At 41.5% G+C, this 6,871-nt stretch overlaps 1 non-coding gene across 1 annotated transcript; it reads left to right on the top strand.

Moving 5' to 3' along the window:
• Positions 1–4,038: 4,038 nt before the first annotated feature.
• On the top strand, positions 4,039–4,238 carry LOC144499305 (U2 spliceosomal RNA). Its single transcript, XR_013498805.1, has one exon. It is a non-coding gene; the product is annotated as a U2 spliceosomal RNA (small nuclear RNA).
• Positions 4,239–6,871: the final 2,633 nt, after the last annotated feature.

Below are 6,871 nucleotides of genomic sequence, written 5' to 3'. Positions count from 1 at the left end.
CAATCATTAGAATGGGCAGGTTTGGAATTAGCCTCACTTAATCCTGTCTGTGAGAAGGTTTACCCTCTTATTATTTTACAGCAATTTATTTAATGCATTAAGCTAAAGTACCTGAGGGCACATGATCTGATTCAGTGTTATTGTCACACGATATCTAGCCTACTGCCTGGGGTAAGTTGTACTCTTATTTATTTCTTAGTATAGTCTGACCTGCCACATATTTGGATGTTATTGAATAAAGATGCAGAAGTAAGCAGACTTGCTTTTTGCTCCCTCCATCTATTTTAACTAATCTTCTCTTCTTCCCCATCTCCTCTGTCATTGTGAGGTTCTTGCTGGGCTGCGATTCTAGTTGTTGTCCAGTACTTTCCCCAGGTTATCACTCTCCACTCAGGAGAACCTTACAATTATAGGTATTTAGAGTGGAAGCAACTTGTGACTGAGCAACATAAATCTGAGGGTGAAATTTAACCCTCGAGTTTGTTGCTATCTAGAGAAAATTAATGCAGTGTGTTTTCTTGGCAGTGGAATGCACAGAACTCCTTTGGATGGAGTGACATGAGGCAGGAAGATTTAATCATCATGCTGCATCAAGTGATTGAGGTCAGTGTGGTGTAAACTTGTTGAGGCTTTATCAGCATGAGGACACTAACTCCTTTGCATCAGGCAGAGAAATAAATATTCAGGACTCCAGCTATGTTGCTGATGGTAATGTATCTGACAAAAAGATCTAATGCTGAAAAGATTCCTTTGTATTCCTCTATGAATGCTAGAGCTCCAATTTCTAGGTCCATGTATGAATCTGGTGGGAAATGAACATGGCAGCTAACACTAGTAGTCACTTGTTTGACCTAACTTGAGCTTCCAGGGACAGCCCTATTATGAAATCCTTGATAAAGGTAGTGTGCTCCCAGTCCATATGGAGCCTGGTGCTAGCTGTTCATCAGCAGAGAGAGTGTGGGGGAAGGGAGTAATTTGTATGTGAGCAATTGATAATTCTAGACAGGAATCTTTGAAGATAAATGACGACATGTATAATATCGTTGGTATTGGGAGAAAAAAGTGTGTCTATGACTAATATTTTAAATAAACTTAAATAAGGGCAATTATGAGGGCATGAAAGCAGAGCTGACAAATGTGAACTGGTAATTTAGGTTAAGAGATTGGATAATAGAGTTGCAGTGACAACAGTTGAAGAGATATTTCAGAATACATAAAATAGATACATTCCAACAAGAAAGAAAAATTCCAAGGAGAGGATCCACCATTCATGGTTAACTAAAATTTTTAAAGATAGTATCAAACTTAAAGAAAAGCATATAATTCCACAAAGATAGGTGGCAGGTCAAAAGATTGGACAGAATATTAAAAAAGCAAATAATGACAAAAAGATTAACAAGGAAGAAAAAATTAGAGTACTAGAGAAAGATGGCTATAAATATAAAGATAGATAGTAAAAGAGTTTTTATAGACATTTGAAAAAGAAAAGAGTTAACAAAATGACTGTTGGTCCTAAAGTAAGTGGGTCTGGGGAGTTGCTGATGGAAACTAAGGAGATGACGGATGAATTGAGCATAAGTATTTTGCATCACTCTTCACTAGAGGGTACAAATAATATCTCAAAAATAGCTGTAAGTCAGAAATTGGAAGGAAGGTAGAAACATGAAGAAAATGACAATCACTAGGTAAGTGGTACTTAGCAAATTATTGGAACTGAGGGTTGACAAGTCTCTGGGTCCTGGTCAATTTAATCCTAGGGTCTTAAAGAAGTGGCTAGTGAGAGTGTTGATGCAATGGTTCTAATTTTCCAAAAATCAGTAGATTTGGGGAAGGTTCCAATTGATTGGAAAATAGCAAATGGAACTCCTTTATTCAGAATGGGAGGGAGATAGAAAGCAGGAAACTATAGGCCAGTTAGCTTAACTCTGTCAGAGTGAAAATGTTAGAAGCTATTATTAAAGATGTTATAGCAGGCACTTGGATAAATTCAAGGTAATCAGATAGTGTCAGTGTGGTTTTGTGATAGGGAAATCATGTTATGCCAATTTATTGAAGATTTTTGAAGAAGTAATGTGTGCTTTGGATGAAGGGGATCTGGTGCATGTACTTAGAAGGCATTTGATAAGGTGCCTTAGCAAAGGTTATTGTAGAAAATAAAAGTCATGATGTAGGGGTAACATATTGGCAAGGATAGAAAATTGGCTAGCTAACAAGAAGCAGAGAGTGGGCATAAATGTGTCTTATCAGGTTGGCGGGATATGATGAGTGGTGTGCCAAAGGGATCGATGTTGGGGCCTCAACTTTTTACAATTTATATAAATGATTTGGATGAAGGGACTGATAGTCTGGTTGTTCAACTTGCTAATGACACAAAGATAGGTAGGAAAGTAAGTTGTGAAGAGGACATAAGGAGGCTACAAATGGATATAGAAAGGCTGTGTGAGTAGACAAAGATTTGGCAAATGAAGTATAATGTAGGAAAATGTGAGGTTGTTCATTTTGGCAGGATGAATAAGGAAGAATATTATCTAAATGGTGAGAGATTGCAGAGCTCTGAGATGCAGAGGGATCTGGGTGTCCTAGAGCATGAATTGCAAAAGGCTAGTATACAGGTATAGCAAGTAATTAACAAAGCTAAGATAATGTTTCATTTATTGCACGAGGAGTTTAATACAAGAGTGTGACGGCTATGCCTCAGTTATACTCGGCACCTGTGAGACCATGTGGAGTACTGTGTACAGTATTGTTCTCCTTATTTAAGGAAAGATGTGAATGTGTTGAAAACAGTTCAGAGAAAGTTTATTAGATTAATACCAGAAATGAGCAGCTTGTCTTTTGAGGGAAGACTGGACAGGCTAGGCTTGTATCTGCTGGAGCTAATAAGACTTGACAGGGTGGATGTGGAAAGGATGTTTCCTCTTGTGGGAGGATCCAGAACTAGGGGCCACTGTTTCAAAATAAGGAGTGGCTCATTTAAGACAGAGATGAGGTAAAAGATTTTCTCTGAGGGTTGCGAGGCTATAGAATTCTCTTCCTCAAAAGATGGTTGAAACTGTGTCTTTGAACGTACATAGCATCTGATTAGCATATTAAACAGTTAGAATTAACTGTTAAAACTAACCCATTATACTACAACATGGAGGAGTAGAATTATTGCAGCCTTTAATAAAGCTGTAAATATTGTTAATATATTCTAATAGTGCCAGCTTCAAGTAGAGTACACACACTGTAAAACACTAGACTGATTGGATAGCAGATATAATGATTGAATAGTTACAGCTTAGATGGAGGCCATTTGGCCCTGTGCTGGCCCTTGAGGAGCACTTCCATTTATACACCTTTACCCCCATAGCCCTGAAACATCTTTTCCATTTCAGCTAATGATGCAATTTTCTTTTCAATGCCTTGTTTGAACTTGCATTCACCACACTTTCTCGCAGTGCATTCCAGATCCGAACCACTTGCTGCATAAGAAGGTTTTTCCTCATGTTGCCATTGCTTCTCTTGCCAATTACCTTAAACCTATGCGCTCTGGTTCTCAATCCTTCCACCAATGGGAACAGTTTCTCCCTATCTATTCTGTCAGGATCCCTCATGACTTTGGAATATCTGTATCAATTATCCTTTCATCATTCTATTCTCCAAAAGTCCCAGCTTCTTCAATCTATACATTTAACTGTAGCTCTTCATCTCTGTAAGTATTCCTGCGAATCTTTTCTTCAGTCTTTGTAATGCATTCATATCTTTCCTAAAGTGTGGTGTCTAGAACTAGACGCAGTACCCCGGTTGAGGCCAAACCACTGTTTTATACATAATTATCTTGCTTTTGTACTCTGCCTCCAGATAAAGCTAACAACCTAGGAAGAACCTTAAGATCAAAACCAATCTTTCTTTTCATGATTTAAATGTGGAGCAGAGCAAACAGTAAGTGGTGAATGGAATCGGTCACACCTTAATGGATGTTTGAAGGGAATTGCTGACTACAGGAATTGCATCCAGCAGGGCACTGAAACCGATTGGCTGTTGGTGTGAAGCAATATCGCTTCTCGGCCTTTTGGCTAAGATCAAGTGTAGTTGTGCGGATGCTGCACTTGGTTGAGGTCATTGGGTTGCATTTAAGCTTCATGTGTTTCATATGAAGCAATTTTTAAAAGCAGTATCTCGGCCTTTTGGCTAAGATGCAAATGAGATCAAGCCTTGGAGAAGCTGCAATGCCTGCTCCAATCAGCTTGGATCATGAAGATCAAGCCCAAGACAGGAAGTGGGAGGCCTGTCTTGTCAGCTTGGATCTGGAATGTCTCACTTGCTGAGACTTTGAATTGGACTTTGATTGGATTGAATTGGATATTTAAAAAATTGTGAAAATGTGTTGCCAGCTTATAAAAAGGACAAAAAATAACCTAGGAAGGTATAGGTCTGTGAGCTTGACATCGTTTGGTAGGTAAAGTAATAGAACATAGATAGAACATAGAACAGTACAGCACAGAACAGGCCCTTCGGCCCACGATGTTGTGCCGAGCTTTATCTGAAACCAAGATCAAGCTATCCCACTCCCTATCATCCTGGTGTGCTCCATGTGCCTATCCAATAACCGCTTAAATGTTTCTAAAGTGTCTGACTCCACTATCACTGCAGGCAGTCCATTCCACACCCCAACCACTCTCTGCGTAAAGAACCTACCTCTGATATCCGTCCTGTATCTCCCACCACGAACCCTATAGTTATGCCCCCTTGTAATAGCTCCATCCACCCGAGGAAATAGTCTTTGAACGTTCACTCTATCTATCCCCTTCATCATTTTATACACCTCTATTAAGTCTCCCCTCAGCCTCCTCCGCTCCAGAGAGAACAGCCCTAGCTCCCTCAACCTTTCCTCATATGACCTACCCTCCAAACCAGGCAGCATCCTGGTAAATCTCCTCTGCACTCTTTCCAGCGCTTCCACATCCTTCTTATAGTGAGGTGACCAGAACTGCACACAATATTCCAAATGTGATCTCACCAAGGTCCTGTACAGTTGCAGCATAACCCCACGGCTCTTAAACTCCAACCCCCTGTTAATAAAAGCTAACACACTATAGGCCTTCTTCACAGCTCTATCCACTTGACTGGCAACCTTTAGAAATCTGTGGATATGGACCCCAAGATCTCTCTGTTCCTCCACAGTCTTCAGAACCCTACCTTTGACCCTGTAATCCACATTTAAATTAGTACTACCAAAATGAATCACCTCACATTTATCAGGGTTAAACTCCATTTGCCATTTTTCAGCCCAGCTTTGCATCCTATCTATGTCTCTTTGCAGCCTACAACAGCCCTCCACCTCATCCACTACTCCACCAATCTTGGTGTCATCAGCAAATTTACTGATCCACCCTTCAGCCCCCTCCTCTAAGTCATTAATAAAAATCACAAAGAGCAGAGGACCAAGCACTGATCCCTGCGGCACACCGCTAGCAACCTGCCTCCAATCTGAAAATTTTCCATCGACCACCACCCTCTGTCTTCGGTCAGACAACCAGTTACCTATCCAATCGGCCAACTTTCCCTCTATCCCACACCTCCTCACTTTCATCATAAGCCGACCATGGGGGACCTTATCAAACGCCTTACTAAAATCCATGTATATGACATCAACTGCCCTACCTTCATCAACACACTTAGTTACCTCCTCAAAAAATTCTATCAAATTTGTGAGGCACGACTTGCCCTTCACGAATCCGTGCTGACTATCTCGGATTAATCCGCATCTTTCTAAATGGTCGTAAATCCCATCCCTAAGGACCCTTTCCATCAATTTACCAACCACCGAAGTAAGACTAACCGGTCTATAATTACCAGGGTCATTTCTATTCCCTTTCTTAAACAGAGGAACAACATTCGCCATTCTCCAGTCCTCTGGCACCATCCCCGTGGACAGCGAGGACCCAAAGATCAACGCCAAAGGCTCTGCAATCTCATCCCTTGCCTCCCACAGAATCCTAGGATACATTTCATCAGGCCCAGGGGACTTATCGACCTTCAGTTTATTCAAAACTGCCAAGACATCCTCCCTCCGAACATCTATTTCCTCCAGCCTATTAGCCTGTAACACCTTCTCTTCCTCAAAAACATGGCCCCTCTCCTTGGTGAACACTGAAGAAAAGTATTCATTCATCACCTCGCCTATCTCTACTGACTCCATACACAAGTTCCCACTACTGTCCTTGACCGGCCCTAACCTCACCCTGGTCATTCTTTTATTCCTCACATAAGAGTAAAAAGCCTTGGGGTTTTCCTTGATCCGACCCGCCAAGGACTTCTCATGTCCCCTCCTAGCTCTCCTAAGCCCCTTTTTCAGCTCATTCCTTGCTAACTTGTAACCCTCAATCGAGCCATCTGAACCTTGTTTCCTCATCCCTACATAAGCTTCCCTCTTCCTTTTCACAAGACATTCCACCTCTTTTGTGAACCATGGTTCCCTCACTCGGCCATTTCCTCCCTGCCTGACAGGAACATACCTATCAAGGACATCCAGTATTTGTTCCTTGAAAAAGTTCCACTTTTCATTAGTTCCTTTCTCTGACAGTTTCTGTTCCCAACTTATGCCCCCTAATTCTTGCCTAATCGCATCATAATTACCCCTCCCCCAATTGTAAACCTTGCCCTGCCGTACGGCCCTATCCCTCTCCATTGCAATAACAAAAGACACCGAATTGTGGTCACTATCTCCAAATTGCTCTCCCACAACCAAATCTAACACTTGGCCCGGTTCATTTCCCAGTACCAAATCCAATGTGGCCTCACCTCTAGTCGGCCCATCCACATATTGTGTCAGGAAACCCTCCCGCACACACTGCACAAAAACTGCCCCATCCAAACTATTTGACCT

Source organism: Mustelus asterias, chromosome 9, assembly GCF_964213995.1.
Source record: "Mustelus asterias chromosome 9, sMusAst1.hap1.1, whole genome shotgun sequence".
Lineage (NCBI taxonomy): Eukaryota > Metazoa > Chordata > Chondrichthyes > Carcharhiniformes > Triakidae > Mustelus > Mustelus asterias.
This window is presented reverse-complemented; position numbering and strand designations above follow the sequence as displayed.